Here is a 24,182-nt window from a genome sequence, read left to right on the forward strand (position 1 = left end):
CATATTAACACCAGGTGGGCTGTGAGCTCGTCCACTCATCTAAGCAATAAAAAAAAAAAAATAAAAAAAAAAAATTCAAAATCTGGATCCGGGTTGTAAAGTTTTTATTTTAATACTTATTTATTTGTACGAAATTCAACGTCTATAAAATAGCCCACAAACAATATTCGTTAGTCGAGGCGTACTAATAACAAATCTCACGAAAATAGCTCGGCTATTCCAATTCCCAATATAGATTTTCGGTTGTACTACACACTGGTGTAATAAACATTTGGCACGGTTCATTTGAACTTTATTAAGTGGAAAGGCAGTCCAGCGAGGCGTCCGAGCGGCCACAGATGCCGGCATCACGCGTCTGAATCACAGATTCTATCTTCCTTTTATGAGGCGAAAGATCCGCTGATCGCTTGACGGGCGACGGTAAACGTTCATTGATATTGGCCGAGCCATTTCGTTCTCCACCTGGCGCTCGCCGTTTATATGAATGTCTAGGGTCACTCGCATATGGACCCCCTGGTAATGATTGTCGAAAATATTTTCCCTTACACCCTAAGGGTACAATGACATCGTCCGAGCGGCTGGTAAATTCGGGAATTTATAGGAGTCTTATTTCTTATAAACAATATCTGGATACAATGTTTGGTCACAAATCTTTTTTTTTTGTATTGAGAGTAATTTAACCGAGCCGTGTAATATTGTAAATGTGGTCGGGTAGACGACATAATAATATGTCTAATTTATGTAATTTATCGTTTATACGTTCGGAATTAATGTAAGCGGTACATTACCGACCACGCAAGCTACGACTACTTTATAGTCACACAGTTGAAAGAAGCTATAAAATTGAAAATGATATTACAGAAAAGAGGTTGGAACTATGCCCAGAACAAGCAGAAATAAACTGCATGTTTTAAGGTTAAAGTATTACAAGGTTGTTAGTAAATATGGTATTTGATTTAGGTTATTTTTTTCGCAGCTAAATTATGAAATATAAAAAAAAACGATCCTCGTCATGAAGGGTTTTAAAAATTAAAACTATGCATTTAAAAAAATCGTATCAAGGAAAATTCTATTCATTTATTTATAGTTGTTAAAATTATTGTAAATACGATGTATTTTCATTGAATACAAATATGTATGTATATGTCAATATTCTTCTTCTTCTTCTTCTCCGTCGCTTCCTCATTACTGAGGGTCGTGACCACCTTGGTCTACTTTTTGCACCAGCTTCCTCCAATGATGTCTGCATTCGGCCTGCTTAATGGCGCCCGGGACGCTTGTGTTTGTGTCCGTCCACCTAGTTGGCAATATTACCATGGAGTAAAAATAATAAATACTCATACACACAATTTCGCAAAAATAATATGTAAGGTAACAAAATTACAATAATGTTTACTTAATCAAACTTCGCCTTATTACATTTATTATTAATTGTTGTTACATGTGATGATAATCAGGTACCGGAGCGGACATATGAATTCCGAAGATACCTTGAGACATGCCGTCAAAGTTCCACCAAATAACGGATATCCTAACCCATCGCGCTGGAATGCATAATTTATCCGGGGCAGATATAGGTAAAATAATGAGAGTTATAACCCGTAAGCAAATTTTTCATTTTCCTGCTTATAACATTTTATACTATGTGACAAAATCATATTAAGACTAAAACTGACTACTAATTAGTAATTAAAATCATAACTGTTTTCCTCTTACATCAGTTAATCGAAGCTTTACGTAATAAAACATATTCACGATATTCACCTATTTATCTATATGCTTCGGCGACACGTCCGTATCGTCATATCACCTCACGCGTGTTGCCTATGAATACTCTTACATAATCATTAGTTATGAATTATTGTATAATTATTTATTATATTATAACTAGCTGACCCGGCAGACTTCGTACTGCCTCAATCGATAAAGAAAAGACCTAAACTTTTGTATAAAATAAACTTAAAACAAACAAAAGGAATCCGTCCGACGGGGGACACATCAAAAAGAAAAACAAAATTGTTATTTTTATTTAATTCCGAGCATTTTCATATTTATCTACAAAAAATTCAAGACAAAAATTAGCAAAATCGGTCCAGCCGTTCTCGAGTTCTAGCGAGACTAACGAACAGCAATTCATTTTTTATATATAGAGATTATCATATATTATAATTTTACAGTTCGAGCAGTTTGTTAGCATTTCGACATTAGGAACAGAGGCCGTCCAGTAAAAGTTTTTAGAACAGCACCATGCTATTTGGCCTTTTTTTCAATAGGTGTCTTTCGTACAATTGAAACGAATAAGTTTATTTCAATTATTTGCCTATAGTACACATAGTAAATTCTGATAAGATAATTAATTTCAAAATGCAACGTTCTAGAAGTTCTTCAAGAACTTGTCCGTGAAATTAGTTTATGCACATCACGTAGAACAATGAATTCATTCTTATTTGCGTACTCATTTTTAATGCAAATCACAAGGGACTGGAGATCTCAACGTCTGTGTTTTCAAACAACAAAGAAATAAATGTCTCTTCACAATGAGAAATTCAATGCCATAAAAATTCTCGTGAAATAATTACATTGAGGGTGGGTGTTGCTGTTTCGTTATTATTAATTTTAATCTCAACGGTATGCTTAGTAGCAATCCAGCTATGCTCTACCGTTCACGCAGGGTCACCATTGGGTCACAGTAACAATTAACCACCAGGTTAACAAAAAAGAAAACAACTAATCGAGACAATTAATATTCAGTTTGCAAGTACTGTAATTATTTCTTCACTTTCAATGGGTAAATTTAATTTATTTTTTATAGTGTTTAAGTATAAATGTAGGAGACATGTAAATGTAATTGTTATTTGTATTACTGATCATGCTTAGCCTGATACGTCAGGCCCTTTCTCTTCGTATAGAGCATTCCGACTATATTATAATCCTACGATGAGTATAAATTTTTACAAGTCCATATCTAGCACGTAATGAACAAAGACTTTTACCATCTGTCTATTCTGCGCAGTGGTTTTATTTATTAAAATTCATATAAAATTTACATTACAAAACAATATGTACAAAGGAAAGCTTGACTCAAAAACGAGTTTTCTACCAGCAAGTCGCAAAGAAGCCACAATAAAGAAGACACAAAACTGAGGGGGAAAATTAAACTATCTACGTATTACTAGTAGTATAGCTATGTGGTAAAAACACGTATTTAAATAACTATCTACCTTAAAAATACAATTGACTTTTATTCCTCTACCTAATCGCTGGTAAGCAGTTTATTCCAGCTAAGCTCGGACGGGTGTATGACAATAGATATTGATAAAATAGGAATTGAAAATTTTACACATTACATTAATAATCTAAATGTTTCAGTATCTCCGCTGCTATGAATTATTGTATTATCTGTGATCTGCACACTACGTATTCCACACTAAGCTCTGTATTTACATTTTTGTATTTGGATCGACGTTCAACCTGTCAAAATGAGGCTTTGCCGATATTTGTGCTGTTTGCTAACAAAAGCCTGAACGCCGACAGACGTGTCGTTAACGTTTGAGAGGATTTTAGTTTCATTATTGGCATTTAACACAGAAATTTACATTGTTTGAAATTTCGGGGTAATATTATTTTTAATTGCGTGCATAAGAATGATCATATCAGGGCAGTCTTCTATAGGTTTTATAGAATATCTGCTATACTATTACAATTATAATTTCAATATTTTATCTCGAATACAAAGTTTGCCTCTTGGTTTGCACGTTATAACAACTAAGTATATTTTATTTAAAATCGGAGTCATAGTTCGTGCGATTGGTGCTTTTCTATCTTATTGATGATTCATTTCCTTATTGATATTTAATACAGGGATAGTACCCAAAATAATAATAAAATCCGGGTTTTAATAACAATTTTGAAGAAGAAAGTCTAGTATATTTTTTTCCTTAACTAACTTTTACATAGCAGTTAGTTTGCTAATGCGATTTTGCTTTCTATTTTAATAAATAGAAAGAAAAACTACATCCTTATTTTTTTGGAATGTAAAGGAAAAATGCTTTCCCTTCCGAACGTTTAATAACGTATAGGTCAAAAGGTCATGATGATTGCTCAAGTAACTATGGCGTAAAACCGCAACAAATATACAAACTCAAGTTCACATTTATATTACAGAATTAAGTAAAAGTGAAATATGCAATTTAAACCAATCAAAGAGCTTTTGGACTCCAGGGCTTGTTGGTATCAAAGTTATCATAATGCATTAAGAATCAAGGGCTTGTTAGTATGCGGGTTATACACTCCGTGGGTTCCAATCATCGCCAAATGATGTATATAACAATTAAATACCAAATATAAGCGCAGTAATAGCTGGTTAATTTTATCTAATAACACTTGTAGCTCTATTTTGCTTATAGCACTTTTGATCTAGATATTGTGGTAGTAAGAATAATATTTTATGAAAAAGATAATTGAGATTTAACCGAAATGACAAATCACGAGTTCATTATAAGACAAACAAAATCCAAACCTATTTATTGACATCAGACGAATGTTATTAGATTGAAAATACAATTAGTATTTCCTAGTAGCCTGTTGTATAGTGAACTAATTCAATTGATTGTTACGTGGCGAGGAGAAAATGAAACACTTTTAAACATTACATCTTCCTGGCTATCGTTCTTACGTCTAGATTATGCTAATATTGTATCTCTTTAATAACAGTACGTAAAACTTTTAGGATATATCTCTCGTGGAACATTTAAATGGAAAAATTATAGGATGAGCAAGATTTAAACTCTCGAGAGAATCAACGTAATTTAGTTCTCTACTTCTATTAGGTATATTATCATCTTTATATCATTACTTAAATTATATTGCTAACCGAAAAATATGGTTTCGATGGACGAACCATAAAAGAATCTTCCACTACCACTTCTTTCCTATAATCTTCATATGATATCATGATGATATCATTGCCTCAATTTCCTTTTTTAGCCTGTCACCGACGTTCCGTTTACTCTTTCTTATTTTCTCGAATCTTCCACGGCGTAAAGTGCGTTTAAGAAACGTTTTCTAATAACTGTATCAAAATAGTACCTAAATGGAAATAAATATAATTCAAAATATTGAATGATATTTTTTTTGTAAAGACAGATAAACAGGCCGTCGCGGTCATAGGTGAGGACTTCTCGCTGCCGCGCGTCGTGGCTACGATGCTCGGCAGCGACGCGTCCTGGAAGGCGATGCTCGACTTCTGCGAGTCCACCATCTCGCAGAAGGAGGCGGCGGAGCGAGAGAGGGAGAGCTCTTCCCTTTCCGCACCGATCCGTCGCCGTCGAGCCGGGGGCCGGAGGCGGGAATACGCCCGTACGTCCCGGCCCCTGTAGGTATCGGCCTCCCTCCGGTGAAGGTCAAGGGGCGACCTGAGGGGGTGAGGCCGCGCGGCGCGCTACCAGCACTCTAGCGCGCTGCCGTGGAGTGAATATAGCGACCGGTCGACGGTGTATCGCGTCCCGACCCGGCAGGCTGGTTCTGGTCCAGCGGGGTATTCCGGGACACCAGCGGCACCATCTGGGCGGCCCGACGGGCTGCCGTACCGAGACGGCCGACGTTTCAGAGCCTTCGATTCGCCTCGAAGGCTCCGTTGGCTGGGCGTCCTTGGGGTGAGCCGCGCCGTCTGGTTGTAGTGTTGACCGCGGTAGACCCTCTACCTCATCCGGGTTCTGACCTCGGAGGGGATCGGACGTCGGGTGTAAGAGTGCAGGGGAGCCGTTTAGTGGGTGGATCCTAAAATCCTTGGGCCCGCGGTCTGCTCACAACACCATGCAGATCGTTGAGTCTCACATACCCCGCGCGCCCCTTTTGCGCGGGGACCTCGTAGGAGGTTCGGCCCTCTACCCGAAAAAAAAAAAAAAAAAAAACGGTGGTTACCGAAGCCCGAATATATCACTGCGTGAATGCCGCCTCCCATCTTCAGATACGAGATCTAAGTCTCAATTATATAGAAGAACAGCTGCCTCACCTTTCAACCCCAGAAAGCTTTTCTATTCGTCTAACAGATAATTAATTAAATTAAGTTTACGTCTGTCCGCTTTTGAATAATTCAAATAGGTAGTGTTTACTTTGATATCCTTATCTGAAGTATTGTTACCTGTTAATAGTCGTTCGCAATGTTATATAATATATTACGTAGTAACAGGTCGAGAGTAATCACATCACGCGATATAACGAGAAAGTTATTTCGGTTGCTCATCCCAGCCATTGTTAATTAATATCCCAACAACGTGGGCGTCGAGATGAAATGATTAACTAAACGTAATCATTCCTACAATAAATAAATTTCATTTTATTATTTCGCCAGCTCAATATAAGCTAGTTATTAAATTTATGGCCAATTTCGATTTATAATATCAATAGGAATTCAAATGGATGTGTACTAACTTTTAAGAAGACGACATTTAGTAGTTACAAAATTAAATGGTAAATCGAATATATTCTTGGCTCTACCATAGTTATTTCATGGATAAGTTGTTTTTTTATGATCATTTTTTTCATCATTTCACCAATTCCATCACAAACATCATTTCTTATTTTTGTCTTGAGGCTCGGCAAGATTTGTGACTGTTGTCATTCGCTTTCTATGATCGACCTTGGCAAGCAGTTCTACTCGTTAGTGCGGAGATGTTGATTGAGATAGTATACATTAATTGGATGATAAAGTTTGTAAACTTTTTTTTTTATAGCTTTGATGGGTGGACGAGCTCACAGCCCACCTGCTGCTAGTGGTTACTGGAGCCCATAGACATCTATAACGTAAATGCGCCAACCACCTTGAGATATAAGTTCTAAGATCTCAATATAGTTAGAACGGCTGCCCCACCCTTCAAACCGAAACGCATTACTGCTTCACGGCAGAAATAGGCAGAGTAATGGTACCTACCCACGCGGACTCACAAGAAGTTCTATCACCAGTAACACCAAACTACAAACGAAAAACTTCATTATTTGTCTGTCTATCGGAAAGCCGATAAATTTTGTTGTGTGATACGTGCTTAATATTGATTGTGAACTGTTTTCAAGAACAACAAATATCTGTGCAGCACATTTTAATCTCGCTTTTGGTTTCATTCGAATATTATTGTGACGTATCACTCTCTCTCGCTGCGATGATTCCAGAACCACATGACATGTCCTTCTTCAAACGCCCCTCAAAGGGCTTGGATGAATTAAAGCCACCACTGTCGTATGCTAAAGTGTCTTCGAAGGCAATGCAAATAGAAATCCACAAAATTACATTCATAGGGAATGTTTTATTTTGACAAACAAAAAAAAACGGATCCTTGTGCATTTTTTTTTTCTTGATGCCTCTCCTTATAATCTTAAATTGTAGTTCGATCAATTGAAAAAATTTGTTCCTAAAAATAGTCGCATGTATGAAAACATTAAAATCAATCAGATATAAAAAGGTCCGATCAAACTAAGATGACATTTGACTCCGGTATCAATGTCGATATCCACTGCGCAAAGGACAGGAAGGAAAAGAGGATGTTCCTCCAAATGTTCAATGTCCAAACAAAAGTGCTCCGTAAAGGTCACGACCCTCAGCGCTGACGAACTCAACGGAAAAAAGGATAAAAAGATCAATGTATTAAGTTGTAATTTGGGATAGACGACTATATTATGTCCAGTCATTTTAATAATATTTTTATAAGTGAAAAGTAACAGGTTGATATTTTATTTTGTATGCCGTTTAAACGCTCAGCAGTGAGTTGCCAAACTATTAATACATCGTACACTAGAGAGAATTCCTCCTAACTTGTAAATTTAAGAGAGCTATTCCTTACGGTAATAGCTATTTTATGCTGTTGGATGGTTACATTTAAAAATAAATTGGAAGGATAAGCTTTGACAATAGCTCAAATTTATTTTATAGTGATGATCCCCTGGATTCAAATGTAATTTATTCCCTTCTTGTTGTTTCCTCTTATAGGAGTGGTAATATTTACATTAATCGTGCATACGACATATCAACGACCTACCCTTCACTTTATTCATGACTATGATCTGTCGCCATTTCAGCGGCCTGTGACATTCTGAGAATTAATCTCGCTTCTTTTAGCCAACCCTTGGAGCATCATGTTAGTGAGAAATGTTCGCAACGATCTTATTATTACATTGTTCATATTTATATTTATGATTATATATATGTACGTATGCTATTTGTGTATGTGTGTGTGTGTGTATATATTTCAAACGATAGGTACACCGTGTGTAATTTGTTTTCAAATGATTCTTGTCCACGTGATGGAAGTCTGGAAGAGATCGCTCGTAACTAAATGCAATGCTCACTTTTTTATGATCACGAAAGATGAGCTGACGGCAAATTGGTGAAACCTTACAAAATTTTTGAGTGTACTCTAATTAAGAAAATTGATGCGCACCACAAAAGAACAAAGACCCCTTAAGTCTGGCATCCTAACCGAGTCATAATACTTATAATTCGTACAAGACTTATATTATGAATACACCATCAGAACATTAACTTTTATTTGGTAATCTTAATCAAATGTATCAAATTGAAACAAGTGAAATTGCCAAATTAATAAATGAAACTCACAACGCAGTATAAGTTGCATTTATAGTTCTATAACTTCAAAAGGAAACAAAAAGCAGAAACACGACAAACAAAAATGAACTAAATTACATTATCGTATGGTTCATAATTCGGAGATCAGATTGAAATCATCGAGCTAATGAGAATTTCTTGTACGGGATAAACTACGATATTTTTAATATGTACAAGTGCTCAACTAAAAGTCTCGTTGGGAATATATTGAAATATTGTTACCCAGATTGCTGCTACAAGCTAACAAAGTTAGTTGCAGTTACAAGTCGCAGTCATCAATGAGTATCAGCCCACTGAGTTTTTCGCCGGATCTTCTCAGTGGATCGCGTTTCCGATCCGGTGGTAGATTCTGCGAAGCACTGCTCTTGCTAGGGTCAGTGTTAGCATCACTCCGGTTTGAGCCCCGTGAGCTCACCTACTAGTTAAGGTTACGCTGAAATAGCCTCTCAAGACTATCAGCTTAGGTAGGAAAAAAAAATGAGTAACTGAATACCGACGAGAACGAAAATGTGTTTATTTTATTCAAAATGCCTTTTAAAAACTGAACAAATAAAAATAAAAAAACAATCCCCTAAAGGCACCCTCCTTTTTATTAGAAAACGGTTAATATATTGAATGAAGCTTTTTTACCTTCGACCGGTATAAGTTTAAATAATATCTTTGATTGTTCAAAGAAGAGCGAGCGAGCTAACAAAGTTTCAGGGTGCATTAGCAGCGGTGAGTTTAATAACTCTTCGAACTGAAAGGAGCGCACGAAATTATTTATTCAACTTTAGATTATCCATTATGCTGCTGAAGAGGCTTCGCGTAAATAAGAAAGTTGTTAAGATGAGATCAAGTCGTTAAGTGTTTGTATTTTAAATAGAATACATAAGTAAGTCCGATAAGAACGTTTATGAGTATTTTTGTTATCGAAAAGAAATTTTTAAAGAGACAGATAAAACAATTAGTTGAAAATTTTACAACTCGCTGGAAAGTAAGAATTACTCGTAATTCTTTGACATGTCGTTCGTCTATGAATATTGTCTAGTTTAGTTGAATAAATAATCAAAACTATTTTTAAGGTTCATTTATTTTATTATTTTTACTATAATCCTTTATAATATATAATAATCCTTATCCTTAAATATTTTTAAAATAATCCTTTTAATATTTTTAGCGTTTCGAACAAACTTTACAGTTTTCGAAGTTATGCATTTATCGTCGACATTCAAATACTGCGCTAAATACAGTCTAATTTTGATATTAAAAGTAGTGTAAAGTATGTCACCGAGCCACGATAACCAACAAAAATGTATACAGAATCAAATCCTGCTAATAATAAAAAAAATGTGTCGGAAATGCTGATTTTAATGTTTTAGTACCTAGTACTTGGGAATCTTTGTCACGCTTGACCGCTAAATCACCATTAAACCAATTTGTTGAAATGACGTACACAACACTACCTATCGTGAAGTGAATGGTTGAACTAGACCTTCAACCACTAGCAGCTTACTGCTTTGAGTATAAAATTCAAAAACTTAATTGACATAAAACAATGCACGGAAAACAAAACATAGCAAGCTCTATTACTCGTATTGATCAGGTAAATTTGACAAAGCGCTATGAATAAAATAACAACAATACGCACTTATACACTAAAAACTAACTAACAATAATAATGAACGTAACAATAATACTTAAGTTCACAAAACCATAAAAAGAAAACATTGATAAAATGTACGAAGCTTTATTCAACTCAATCGAATACATAACACGCGAACGCTCAAAATGCGAACAAACAAAGCTAAAAAAATATTCATTACTAGCTGACCCGGCAGACTTCGTAGCGCCTCAATCGACAAATAAAAGACCTAAACTTTTGTATAAAATAAACTTAAAAAAACAAAAGGAATCCGTCCGACGGGGGACGCATCAAAGGAAAAACAAAATTGTTATTTTTATTTAATTCCGAGCATTTTCATATTTATCTACCTTTTAAACCTTCTCTGGACTTCCAAAAATAATTTAAGACCAAAATTAGCCAAATCGGTCCAGCCGTTCTCGAGTTTTAGCGAGACTAACGAACAGCAATTAATTTTTATGTATAGATGATATGATATGATATAAATTAGACAGAACAAGCTTTATAGTGCAAAAATAAATCCCCATAACATGCAGTTATTATTCATACAAGTGAAAGTAAAAGAGTGGACGTTGATTAAAATTCAATGCACAAATTATTATACGTATACAACTGCATTTGAACTAGACGTCGCGTGGGAGTCGATCGAGATCACGTTTGAGCAATTGTCGTCATTGGGGCGTGTTAACTACACCCGCCATTCAAGTAGCGTCTATTGTACACCTTTATTCGATTATTATCCGACTATTCAGCTACCTACGTGCCCAGATCTTGTTTTAGCGGCAAGATTTAATTAAAATATACTTACGTTGAGAATAATCATTCGGCGAACTGCGGGATAAGTTTGAATTTCTGCGTTTTCGGAACGGAGTCCTTTATGTACGATAAAGCCGTTGTTATGGCCAGTCTTAGCAACACTTCCGGTTTAAGCCCCGTGAGCTCACCTATACGTCTCTCTCTCTAGGCTATCAGCATAGGTAGGAAAAAAAGTCTGAGGTTGGGTTCACGGTGCTAGACCAATAAAAGCGTTACACTGAAAAACTACATCAAAGACCGGATCTTTATGCAGCGATTTTTGAGGCAAAGTAATATTTTATTGATTTATAATAAACTAGCTGACCCGGCAAACATTGTTTTGCCATATATAAGATTTCTAGGGAATTTCTAGTGTAGAAAAAAAAACTAACTTATTGTAAGTATGTGGTAAATGAGTGAAAGAGGTATGTAGTGCTGTGAACGATGAGGGAATATATAATAAAAATAACAAAACCTCATTCAACCACATAATACCTCATTATAACAAAAAAATATGTCCTAATAAAAAAAATATGTTAGGGGTGGACAACCCTAATCACTTCTTCTTCTTCTTCTTAAAAAAAATAGATAGTAGCCGATTCTCAGGCTTACTGAATATGCATAAAAAATTTCATGAGAATCGGTCAAGCGGTTTCGGAGGAGTATGGGAACGAACATTGTGACACGAGAATTTTATATATTTGATAATAAAACAGTACTATTGTTGTCTCACTAATATTCCAAATATTTATCCGCAACACCAACTTTATTCGGATTTATTCACAGATTATGAATCGTATAACTATTTTATACTGACTCTTTATTATTATTTTTCGTTCGTTACGTAATACAAACAAACAAAAGATAGGGCAAAAGAAATCGGTTTCAACCGGGTGCTAATCTCCTTTTTGTTTAAGTCTTTTTTCATTATGTCTGAATTCATTATTTCTGTATTGTAGCAGCTAGCCCACTACAGTCTATTGTCTAGAAGATATAATTTAACCACTGCAAATTCAGAGGATGTCAGGATATCACTTTGCCCACAGCTCATTTGATTGTACCACGGGTCAGAACAACAGTCCGTAAACTCAACTAATGTCGGAGTCATTTACAACGAATAGAACTATAATAGACTTCAATGGGCATGCAGTTAGTAGCCTAACTTAATTCAGCTTTCTTTCCATTACTCTTTCTATCAATAGCAAACATGAATAATCAACAATTCACCATAACAATGAATTTTGAATTAAGAACTACTGTTGCCTGTCAACCTTTCAATATTGTTGTGTACTTTGAAGTTATAATGGAAAAAAAGTTAAAACTTAAAATTGACTCAACTGATTTTTTCGATAAATAGTATGTCCGTGTAAATAAATCAAAATATAGCGGTATACGACTTCTCTAATTATTGTTTTCTAAATCTAATTATTCTTATCATTCGTCCGTTGTCACAATTTCCCATCCATTTTTCGTAACTCTAGTTGCTGTTTTAAGTAATCGTGGCTGTGAATGTGCCACCACCCATATTCCGATTTGAAACGTACAATTCCTTCGGAGGTAAGCAGTATGTAAGTTGCTATCTAGTCTGGTATTCACGGATGGGACTAACAATGTATTTGCTTGAATCACAGTGAACATAGTGGCAATGAATCTCGCTCTATTTATTGCAATTGGATGTAATAGTTAATAATAATTTCGAGATAAAGCACAGCGTCTGCCTTTATTAGGAGACGAGAGGTTAGTCATACAGCATGATCAAAGGTATTGGTGGAAGAGATTCACAAACACACCAAAAACTGCTAAAACTAAACATTGCTAATGCTAAACATTGTCTATTCTGTTTCCTGCAACTCTTGCCTTCCGTTAAAAATATCATTCATTGTTATCGGATCACTAATTATAAATTCGTGAACGTATATAGGTATCAAATTAAGAATTACGGAAAACAAATACATAGTGTTACGATTTGGTACATTAATTTTGATTCAGTGTTCGGATATCAAATAATGTTAGATATTAAATTAGATTTATCTTGTGTCTTAAAGTTAGTCGAATACAAACTTTGGCAGGCATTACGCGTGACTGGAATGATAGTTTCTTGGAAATTTGACTATTCTCTGCATTGTGATCATTTAACTAAATCTTGAATGGTAATCTCACTTTCTCGAAAGTTCCGTTATGTAATTTCTTCTAAATTATTTACTGTTCATTCAGAGAATTGCTCACGCACAATAACCATACTATTTGAAAAAACATTAATTAAATTGTAATCAGAATATGTGTATGTCGAGAAAATTTATGGAACATTTACCGAACCAATTAAAGGAATTAAAAAAGGAGAAGTTTCTCATTTCGACTGTATTGTTATTTATGGATTATATACTTCAAAACTTTTTTCAACGTGAAGCGATTTTGATAACTCTTTTTTATTTGAAGTGTTGTACTTATTATGCAGTCCCATTAAAATTTTATAAAGATCTAATCAGTAGTTATCCTTGATAACACATATTTAATGATCTTCGACTATATTGAGTTTATTCTCATTTTACATCGTTGTATACGAATTTCTTTTCTGTTAAAATTATATAGAATTTTTTAGGGGTCGCCATTTTGAATATTTTCGGTTGAGTCCAAAGACGAAGTAAGAATTAGAATAATTAATGCAAGATATTATTCTCTCGGCTACTAATTGAACTTTCGAAGTAATCATAAAACAGATTGAGTCATTAATAACGGCTGCAGATACTTTTAATCTAATAATCGATTATTAACAATCGTTTCTTATTGTAGAATCGTTATTTTAATTCACGATCTGTTATGGCCGTAAATCTTTCAGAATGTAAGTAGGTACTGTTGTTTTGTTTTTATCGTAATTTGATCCCGATAAGAGAATAAGTTCAAAGAACATTCACAACAACATTTCTAGTCTAGTTTGGAAAGTTTGGGATTTAGACACTTAAAAAAATCTAAGCTGTGTCGCAATAATGTTAACAACACATTTAATGCCAACTACACGGTGCCGTCGCTTACAATTATGTTTGTGTTTTATGCATCAATATGATATATGATGAATATGATATATGATATCAATATGATGCCTTGATCTTGATACGAGAATAACTTCAATGAACATTCACAACAAAATTTTATTCTAGTTTGGAAAGTTTTGGGATTTAGACACTTAAGAACTTAGACACTAAAAATCTGAACTGTGTCGCAATAATGTTAACATATTTAATACCAACCAAATACACGGTGCCGTGGCTTACAATTATGTTTGTTTTTTATGCATCAATACAGTTTCTGCCGTTGCAATGACTTTACGTGACGCACATTTCTATATAAGTAAAGTAGCAATCTTATAATGCCAATTTTTTTTTTATTACTTAGATGGGTGGACGAGCTCACAGCCCACCTGGTCTTAAGTGGTTACTGGAGCCCATATACATCTACAACGTAAAATGCGCCACCCACCATGAGATATAAGTACTAAGGTCTCAGTATAGTTACAACGGCTACACCACCCTTCGAACCGAAACGCATTACTGCTTCACGGCGGAAATAGGCGGAAATACCAAGTGTTGGATTAGGATTCGCGATATAAATTTAAACAAATTGATGCCAGGCCACGTGCCACGGCTCCGTGTACTCGCCCATATACATCTCCACGGCGCAGTATTATAATTGGTATTAATATACTTTTCAAATGTTTTCCGTTAATAATATCTCTAAAAGACGTTTGAATTATCTCGACTATTCATCGATCTCATTCTCATAGCAGACGTGAATGTTTTATTTTTTATTGCCCGTGTAGGCAAAGGGGCTTGCAGCCCACCTGATGGAGAGTGGTTATAGTCGCTCTTGGACGTCAGCAGTGCCAGGAGCAGGAACGAAGCCGCTGCCTACCGTTTATGTATGTGATGTATGTAAGGTTGCGAATAAACTTCTGCTTATTGTGTATATGCTTACAAATAATAATAAACAATCCTCTACAGCATTATTTGCTATATGTACAATCACTGATTTTTTAAATAACTCAGATTGTAATTTTTTTTTTTACTAAGATCATATCCTCCATCTTTTTTTATTGCTTAGATGGGTGGACGAGTTCACAGCCCACCTGGTGTTAAGTGGTTAGACATATATAACGTTAATGCGCCACTCATCTTGAGATATAAGTTCTAAGGTCTCAGTATAGTTACAACGGCTGCCCCACCCTTCAAACCGAAACGCATTGCGGACTCACAAGAGTTCCTACCACCAGTAAGTAATTATTATTAGTAAGTAAGTATAAGTAAGTAACTATTATGAGACAAAACTAATAAAATATAAGATCATTGCCTTAAAATTTTTCAAAAGAATATTCTTAGAGATGTATCCGGGGTGACTTGGTTGTTGATAAATTGGAAATTCCCGAAACTTACACCTGCGTCCTCTCCTCGGGGAAAAGATGTTCTACACAATTAGGTACTCGGTAACTTAGTTTACTTTGATAATAATGTAGACCTGGTGTAAAACCCCGGCTAATAAATTATGAAAGGCAAAGACTTTAAAAGATTAATAGGTATATCATTTTCAAAGTGCCTAAAGTTTAATTAAAAACAGGCCTTCTTGGAAATATTATCAGTTCATACAAAACTGAAGTATATTACAATACTAGCTGACCCGGCAAACATTGTTTTGCCATATATAAGATTTCTAGGGAATTTCTAGTGTAGAAAAAAAAACTAACTTATTGTAAGTGTGTAAGGATGTAGTAAATGAGTGAAAGAGGTATGTAGTGCTGTGAAAGATGAGGGAATATATAATAAAAATAACAAAACCTCATTCAACCACATAATACCTCATTATAACAAAAAAGTGTGTGTGTCCGCTCCGACGCACGACTGGAGTTTACTGGATATAAAAAATTAAACGAAACAATACGAGAAATAGTTCTATATTACGACAACACGATACACTACAGATTATTAACAAATTAACGAGACACAAAACAAACGACTAACAAATATATGAAAATACAATAATGAGAGAAACGCGCGATCAGTACGAGGCTTTGTGGCGGACTGCCGGCGCAGCAGCCCGGCGTCACCTGCGATAACGCGGCCGCGCGTTGGCTCCTGATTGGCGCGCGCACGCATCACGCAATCAGGAGCCAATCAGGCGCATAACGCATTTCGTGTGACATGCTAGTACGATTTTGGTCCCCATAATTTTCATACCCCGGGCCTATATATGTAAATCGATTCTTAAGGAGTAAACTCCAAAAAAAAAAGTTCAAATAAAAAAAAAAAAAACAAAAGTGTGTGTGTCCGCTCCGACGCACGACTGGAGTTTACTGGATATAAAAAATTAAACGAAACAATACGAGAAATAGTTCTATATTACGACAACACGATACACTACAGATTATTAACAAATTAACGAGACACAAAACAAACGACTAACAAATATATGAAAATACAATAATGAGAGAAACGCGCGATCAGTACGAGGCTTTGTGGCGGACTGCCGGCGCAGCAGCCCGGCGTCACCTGCGATAACGCATTTCGTGTGACATGCGCAATCAGGCGCATAACGCATTTCGTGTGACATGCTAGTACGATTTTGGTCCCCATAATTTTCATACCCCGGGCCTATATATGTAAATCGATTCTAAAGGAGTAAACTCCAAAAAGTATGTTAGGGGTGGACAACCCTAATCACTTAGGGGTATGAAAAATAGATGGTAGCCGATTCTCAGGCTTACTGAATATGCATAAAAAAATTCATGAGAATCGGTCATGTGGTTCCGGAGGAGTATGGGAACGAACATTGTGACACGAGAATTTTATATATTAGATAACGCAATCGTTAAAATGTGACAATTTGTCTCCTATATATGTTATAGCAATCATAAAGCGACAAAAACAAGCCCAGTCTTCATCACGACACACACTTTCCGACTAGGCATAGTGTTTAATCGATGTGTTCCATTTGTCATGTTCGTGTCATTCATTGTCCGAATAGCGTCCACAAATCAGCGGTACTATTAATGTTAACGAGGTAAACATTTGAGACATAGAAGCCCATCAATTCTTAGGGAGAAAAAGCTTAAGAGTACATTGACTCGTGTGACGTCAGTCGATCGGCGCCGACCCGCGCTGAATAATGAGAACAATAAATAAGCCAAGCGTCCAGATGTCTTCGGATGAGACCTAAAGGCATTTTACCAGATTAATCGTTTAGCTTCGGTTTAATTTGATAATATTAATGAAAACAAATATTTTTCCTGTCAGCAAGAACGTTTCTTTTGAAACAAACACAACTCTTAATAACACTCCAACCATACAATTGTTCCTCGACTTCTGGTTTCCAAATTTAGGAAGTAAAAAAAAAAACAAAAAAAAAACTGTAGATATTTGTGTGGCTTCCGTAACAATCTCAAAACGAATGGTGAATATTTCGAATTACTGTAAAGTGGTTATGTAAAGACAATTGTTAAAATTTGAATTGCGAAGTAATTTAATCGAGAATGAAAACAATTAAGTAGGCAATTATTCGCGATAACGTTGAAATTACACAGCTGTGAAGCGCTTAAGGAAAATGCTTTGAAACAAATCTACACGTTTTCAGAATCGTAAGAAGCAGCTCAAATTGACTGCCAGAAACTTGTTATTCGAATCTCGGACTAGTTCTTATTATTGAATTAAGACAAAGTTAGATAGGGTGTTTAATTGAAACAATGGTATTTTTCTTTTTTCAAAACGATACCAATCCTAATTTAATTATTAAGTAAACAAATTGTTTCATAGTTGAATGTAATCTGATTGGTCCTATAGATTTTCAGATACGCTCAGAAATACTGTTGTTAAAGCGGTAAATTTTATACAAGACATCCTAAAAGTGTCCTCGAGGCGAATGCTCCTGAAAATGCTTGGCGTTAAATTACTTTTACATCAGCACTTCATCAACAGCATCTGTTGCATATTTAATGTGGTTTTAGGGAACAATTTTCTTGGAAAGCATGCCAACTTGACGTACAATTTTAAGTGTGTGTTATTTTATAATTTATAAAAATAAAAATATAACGTTGTTTTATCTGAATATTTTGTTAGATTATATAGACTATTATCAAAATTTAAATTAGGACCTGAACAAAAAAAATCCTCGCCTCTTCGACTCTTGGGATGTGTAACTGAAATGTTGGAAGACTTACTGGTGGTAGAACCTCTTGTGAGTCCTCGCGGGTAGATACCACCACCCTGCCTATTTCTGCTGTGAAGCAGTAATGCGTTTCGGTTTGAAGGGTGGGGCAACCGTTGTAACTATACTTGAGACCGTAGAACTGATATCTCAAGGTGGGTGGCGCATTTACGTCGTAGATGTCTATGGGTTCCAGTAACCACTTAACACCAGGTGGGCTGTGAACTCGTCCACCCATCTAAGAAATAAAAAATCATTAAATGTAATGCCATTTACGCCTTTCATAGTTTTATTTTTGTGAATGATACTACTAAGTACCTACTACATACTTCATAACTACATATACTAGTTGTCGAATACTTTTGAGATGATCAAATCAACTTCATGGAGAGCTACGAACCATTTAAGCTTCATAGAGCCTCTGTGGGATAAGTCTGGAAGACAAATTTAAAAAAAATTGGGCTCCGGCTATTAAGAGATCTAAAACCCATGATAGCCAAAATGGAACGCAGTTTCTCAAGATTGAAATTGAAATCTTGTTCACTAAGGAGATATCAAGGAAACTGGAACCAGTTCTATCAAGCCTGATATTACATAGCCCGTGTTCTTTGTTTTCCTAATTATGAAAAAATGATAGGCTACGAAAAAAGGTGAAAAGTTTTCTTTTGTCATTAGATCGTTTATATAACAACATTTGCAACTTAAGTGTAATGTATCAGCGAAATTGATTGGTTTCAAACACACTTGTTTGCATCCCTTAAAAAACTTCCATTGTGGTATTATTATTATTATGAAGTATTAATTACCTTCAGACTCATCGTATAACAAACAAAGGATTTTCTTAACAGCAACAAAGATCATCGAATAGCAATTAGAAATCTGAAAGGAAAATGTTAACAGATCTTATATATCTTATCTTATACAAATTAAAACTCGCGTTGAAGATTATATTTGAATTAAGTTGAAGTACTGAAAGCTACAAATAGCACTATTATAGCAACAGCAATAAGTTAAGATACAGAAATCAATTACTGATACTAACACATTTCAACGTCGCTATTGCATCGGCGACTCCAGATCGCAGTCACGACCATGGGGCAGTGGTTCCGGAAGTGGCGCATTGACATCAACTCCACGAAAAGCACAGCGGTGCTCTTCAAAGGGGGTCGCCTTCCGAATACCACTTCGAGCATCCCACTCCCTAATAGGCGCGTTAACACCTCCGCCGTTAGCCCCGTCACTCTCTTTGGCCAGCCCATACCGTGGACCTCGAAGGTCATATACCTAGGCGTCACCCTCGACAGAGGGATGACATTCCGTCCCCACCTCAAAACGGTACGCGACCGTGTCGCCTTCATATTAGGACGTCTCTACCCTATGCTTTGCAAGCGAAGCAAATTGTCCCTTCGAAATAAAGTGACACTCTACAAAACTTGCATGCGCCCCGTCATGACGAATGCAAGCGTAGTGTTCGCTCACGCGGCCTGCACCAACTTGAAGCCCCTTCAGGTTATTCAATCCCGATTCTGCAGGATAGCCGTCGGAGCACCATGGTTCCTGAGGAACGTGAATCTCCACGATGACCTGAAGCTCGACTCTGTCAGTAAGTATCTACAGTCGGCGTCATTGCGCCACTTCGAGAAGGCGGCACGACATGAGAACCCTCTTGTCGTGGCCGCTGGAAACTAAATACCCGATCCTGTAGACCGAATGGTAAACAGTCGACGTCGCCCAAAGCACGTCATTACGAATCCTCCCGATCCATTAACGGTGCTTTTAGGCACTACAAGCACTGCTCTTGCTACGGTCAGTGTTAGCAACATTTCGGTTTGAGCCCCGTAAGCTCACCTACACACGTTATGGAGAAGCTGAAATAGCCTCTCAAGGCTATGAGCATGGGTAGGAAAAAAAAAGAAAGTTAATGACATTTAAGGCACTTTATTATTATCATATACAAATTGCCGATATGGTTATTGTAAAGTGTAATATCGAATTATCTCTTATCCAGAATCATTATTCTATTGTACTTGATATTGTTGAGTAGTTTATTTATTAAAATTTATATATCCAAGTCTGCCATTGTGCGTGCAAAAACTACTAAATAGATTTCGATCATTTTTGTTTCGTTTATATGTACGTTTATTTCAATATTCAATAGATAGCGTAATTAGTTCTCTGAATCGCGCTATACCTAACTATATCGCATGGTTAGACATAATAAAATACATTTTTTATTCGTCAGGCTGATACCCATGAGCTTACCTATACGTTCGGTGAAGCTAGTTTCAAGGTTCAAGGTTACCTATATTATAAAAAAAAAAACCAAGTTATTAATGTACAGCTTTGCAGACATCGATCCCATAGCTTAGTGTAAGCAAAACAAAACATCGATTTGTTAAGTCACAATCGCTTTCGATATAACGTGATTCAGTCACGTGGAATTGGGTACAAATGCCTCTAAAAGAGGCATTAGATAAAATGGGATATTGCGGAAATTCAGCCACGATTCAAAGATCCACGAAAGCTGCAATGAAAGCGTATCCATTCCAAATTTATTTATGTCAGTATGTGTCTATCCACTCAAATGGAGGGCTTCATCGGAATACATAAACAGGCTGATTCCGTCTTGAATAATTTAAAACAATGCGAATGTCTTTTCACTTGCAGATATGAAAATGTCCGAAGCGAGTGCTTGAGTTCTCACGTTTACAATGAAGCGAAACATTAATTGGACTCTTGATGAATAATAAATCGAGTCGGATGCTACATTTGGAGAATGCGAATGTGATATAAAAGGATGCGTGAGGGTGGTGTGTGACGAAACAAGGCAGTGAGTGGCGGATGAGGCGAGGCAGCGTGTACAGTGTCAGCGAAGGATTGGAGCGGTGCGCTTGCGTCAGGTACAGTTACCTATTATCGCTCTTATTCAAATATCACATGATTATTTACAATTTAATTATCATTTAGATAAACTTTGCTAGCACCAAACGTTTGAAGCTTTTTGAAGTTATGTTAAAACTAAGAATTATCGAATTATCTGAGCCTGTGGGATATCAGAATTATCTGATTGACACTCTTTTATCGTACACAATCGTCTATTAAATTTATAGCATATTGTTCAATTAAAGTTAAGAAATTCGAAAATTTCTTCCGTGTGTACCTAATTGTTGTTTTTCTTCAAAAAATATCTCGACCAAATCACACTTAAACTGTATTCCAAGTATCATAATACTAAAGAGTGGGTATATATAATATATTATAATTATTAGGCATAAACCGTATTATTCGAAAAACGGTTTAGGTTGTTATACCAAAAAGAATTAACAGTAACACATAATACCAGTTTTATGATAAAATTATTACTGGTGGTAGGACCTCTTGTGAGTCCGCACGGGTAGGTACCACCACCCCGCCTATTTCTGCCGTGACGCAGTAATGCGTTTCGGTTTAAAGAGCGGGGCAGCCGTTGTAACTATACTTGGGACCTTAGAGCTTATATCTCAAGGTGGGTGGCGCGATTACGAATGTAGATGTCTATGGGCTCCGGTAACGACTTAACACCAGCTGGAGTGTGAGCTCGTCCACCCCTCTAAGTAATAAATAAATAAAAACTTTATAAATATTAGAGGCCCTCTTTCCTTCCTTTCTATAATAATGTGATTTAATTAGCCCTGATGTTACTATCGTCTTTGGAGCAGGATAAACTCTAAACTAATAAATTGCGGTTAAAGACATTTATTTGAAACACATATGTCGGGATTTTGTTAAATATTTTCTCAGAGAACTCACAATCAAACATATGTAAATTATCATCGATTGAATTAACATAAAACATTCATTATGCTAGCGCGTGCTACTTTGTAATTAAAAGATTAACTAACCCGACGCCAGATAAGCATTAAGGACGAAGGTTCTATCGGACGCTGCTGAAGCTAAAGGACATGATTAAAGTTCTTTTTTTGAACTCAAATGTATCGAGAAAATTCTATTATGAGAATAATATTTCTCAAAGTGAATAAATATTGGTGGTGAGTCGGTAGGCAGCGGCTTGGCTCTGCCCCTGGCATTATTGATGACCGTGGGCGACGTCAACCACTCACCAATAGGTGAGCCATATGCTCAATCTGCCTACAAGAGCAATAAAAAAAACACAAACCAATTTAACAAGCTCACTGGTGGTATTTATTGGCTTTGTTGGCTGAAACAAATAAGCACCATAATCCTAACCGTATTTGCTGACTGTTTGAGAAAATTGTGACTTCGTCCTTTCCTATGTTTAAAGATAAGTGGTTCTTTGATACATTTTATGATGTCTATGGCTCAACTGACAGTAAGAAGACCTTGAACGCATGTGATCTTCTGATTATTATATACTGACTAAAATTGTAAATGGCGACCAACAAATGTTTGCAGAACTGTGGGAAGGCTTAAACGACAAAGGGAAGATCTTCCACCGAGCGGGTGATATTGCTCGGTAGACCGACGGTAGGAATGTTGTTTTTTTTTTTTTTTTTTTTTTATGATTGAAAGTTTACTGGTGGCCCGAAGGCCTTTCCAGTTTCACCAGGACAGGTGGGCGAGCAAAGGCTCAGCCAAGAGGGGTGGGATTTGCTAACAACTGCCCGAGCGCCTCCGAAGGAGACCTAACAACTCAAGAGCAATTGTTACGCGAATGAATCTACTACCGGATCGGAATCGCGACCCGCTGAGAAGATCCGGCGAGAAACTCAGCGGGCTGATGCATGGGTTAGGTTGCACGTCGACCTCTTTGTCGAGTTCGACGAGTACGGTTACCGGGGTCCCTAAGCCTGCCCCTAGTATTAGAGCTGAAGGCATCTAATGCAAAGGTTATTGGATCTGATGGATCCGTAAGGACGTGTCTAGGGCGTCGACGGTGACTGGCTCCTGCATGATCAGGATTCGGGGAGTAGTCAGCGGCGGCAACGATAAGGCGATTATCATGACGCATAGCCTTATCGAAGTATCGTTCCGACGCTGACTTCATGTATTTCCGAATTGATTCGAGGCCCAGGTCGTCGTGTAGGTCAACGTTCCTCACGAACCACGGAGCCCCGACAGCTAACCTGCAAAAGCGGGATTGTAGGGATTGGAGGGTGTCTATGTGTGTGCGGGCCGCGTGAGCGAACACCACACTCGCGTAAGTCATGACGGGCCTTATGCAAGTTTTGTAAAGTGTCACCTTGTTCCGAAGGGACATTTTACTCCGCTTACAGATCATGGGGTAGAGTCTACCGAGAATAAACGCGGCACGGTCACGGACTGATTTTATATGCGGGCGGAATGTCATCGATGCATCCAGGGTAACGCCCAGGTACTTGACCTTCCTGGCCCAGGGTATGGGTTGTCTAAAGAGAGTAATCGGGGGTGTGAGATTCCTCCTCCTAATCCGGGAGGAAATCCGTGTGGAGCTTCCCCTCTGAAATAGCACCGCAGTACTTTTCGCTGGGTTGATGTCTATGCGCCATTTTCGGAACCACTGTCCTAGGGCTAGGGCTGCGCTCTGAAGCTTCTTCGCGATTAGGGACTTATTTCTACTAGAATAGTAAACAGTCGTGTCGTCGGCGAATAAAGCTAAATGGGTCGGCGGCGACCGGGGAATATCGTTGACGAATAAGCTAAATAGGAGGGGTGAGAGGACAGAGCCTTGCGGGACTCCAGCTGTGAGAGGTCGTGGGGAGGAGCGGGTTCCCTCGACTCGATATCGAAAAGAGCGGTTCGACAAGAAGTCCCGTATGATGAGCACGAGACTATCCGGCACGCCCATGTTGAATAGTTTGAAAATCAAACCATTGTGCCAGACTTTGTCGAACGCTTTTGCGACGTCGAAGAAGAGAGCTCCCGTGTATAACGGTTTTGGTCGATTAAGCCCCACAAGAATGTGCTCCGTGAGGCGGTGCACCTGTTGAACGCATGAGTGATTTGTACGGAATCCGAATTGTT

The 24,182-nt window shown here is 37.1% G+C and overlaps 1 protein-coding gene across 2 annotated transcripts in view; it reads left to right on the forward strand.

The window, feature by feature from the left end:
* Window positions 1-24,182, forward strand: part of LOC110386645 (monocarboxylate transporter 4) — a 107,102-nt gene that overhangs the window by 36,667 nt on the left and 46,253 nt on the right. The window contains exon 2 of one of the 2 annotated variants that reach the window (XM_038020501.2): window positions 20,889-21,121. The exons of the other annotated variant lie outside the window; for it this stretch is intronic. The gene's annotated coding sequence lies outside the window, so the exon portion shown is untranslated. The remainder of the gene's footprint in view (window positions 1-20,888; window positions 21,122-24,182) is intronic. 2 annotated transcript variants of the gene reach the window in all.

Source organism: Bombyx mori, chromosome 3 (assembly GCF_030269925.1).
Source record: "Bombyx mori chromosome 3, ASM3026992v2".
Lineage (NCBI taxonomy): Eukaryota > Metazoa > Arthropoda > Insecta > Lepidoptera > Bombycidae > Bombyx > Bombyx mori.